The sequence below is a fragment of the Vombatus ursinus genome, unplaced genomic scaffold (assembly GCF_900497805.2).
Source record: "Vombatus ursinus unplaced genomic scaffold, bare-nosed wombat genome assembly UNPS02014818.1, whole genome shotgun sequence".
Taxonomy (NCBI): Eukaryota; Metazoa; Chordata; class Mammalia; order Diprotodontia; family Vombatidae; genus Vombatus; species Vombatus ursinus.
The window spans coordinates 64,237,274-64,238,517 of record NW_020954596.1 but is presented as its reverse complement, the minus strand read 5'-3'; the positions used below and the strand labels follow the sequence as shown (position 1 = coordinate 64,238,517).

Here is a 1,244-nt window from a genome sequence, read left to right as displayed (position 1 = left end):
TTTGCATGCATACCCTTTGACTCAGCCATACCACTACTAGGTCTATATCCCAAAACATAGATTTTAAAAAATGAAAGGAAAAGGACTTATATGCACAAAAATATTTATAGCAGCTCTTTTAGGGTGGCAAAGAATTGGGAAGTGAGGGGATGTCCATCAATTGGGGAATGGCTGAACAAGTTACAGTATGTAAGTGTGATGAAATGCTATTATACTATAAAAAATGATGAGCAGGATGTTTTCTGAAAAACCCAGAAAGACTTACATTAACTGACATAAAGTGAAATGAGTGGAACCAGGAGAACATTCTACACAGTAAAAGTAACATTATAAGAAGATCAGCTGTGAATGACTTATCTCTTCTCAGCAATAAAATAATCTAAGGCCACTTTGCAGATGATTCCACTGGGAGTCTTCATTTCAATTCAGTCTGCTGGACACCAATCCTCACCACCTCTGCCTCTACCATCACTCCCAGCCCAGCCATTTGTGGCCATGGCCAACCCCAAAGTGTACTTTGACATCTCAGTCGATAATGAACCCCTGGGCTGGATTATTTTCGAGCTCTTTGCAGACAAGGTTCAAAGACAGCAGAAAACTTTCATGCTCTGAGCAGTGGAGAGAAGAGAGTTGATTACAAGCAATCCTGCTTCCACAGAATCATTCCTGGGTTCATGTGCCAGAGTGGTGACTTCATATGCCATAATGGCACTGGTGGCAAGTCCATCTATGGGGGGGAAATTAGCTGATGAGAACTTCATCCTAAAGGATACTGGTCCTGGCATCTTGTCCATAGCAAATACTGGACCCAACACAAGTGGCTCCCAGTTTTTCACCTGTACTGCTAAGACTGATTGGTTGGATGGCAAGCGTGTGGTCTTTGGCCAAGTGAAAGAAGACATGAACATTGTGGAAGCCATGGAACATTTTGTTTCTCAGGATGGCTAAACCAGCAAGAAGATCACCATCGCTGTCTGTTGACAACTCTAAAAATTTTTTGTTTTGTTTTTTTGTTTTAACCATCAAACCATTTCTCTGTAGCTGGAGAGAGCACCCCCAAGCCCATCTGTTCTTATACTCTGTAATCCTTGTGCTCTCACTTGCTTCAATTTTCTGGATTTCATTTCCTTTTTCCTTCCACAAGTCTGGCTAGACAACTGAGTTAAGTTTATGATTATGAAATAAAAGCTAAACTAAAAAAAAGAATAAATTAAATAAAATAATCTAAGACAACTCTGAAGGAT

The 1,244-nt window shown here is 40.2% G+C and overlaps 1 pseudogene; it reads left to right on the top strand.

Moving 5' to 3' along the window:
- The first annotated feature begins 495 nt into the window (after positions 1–495).
- LOC114023768 lies at positions 496–990 on the top strand (annotated as a pseudogene).
- Positions 991–1,244: the final 254 nt, after the last annotated feature.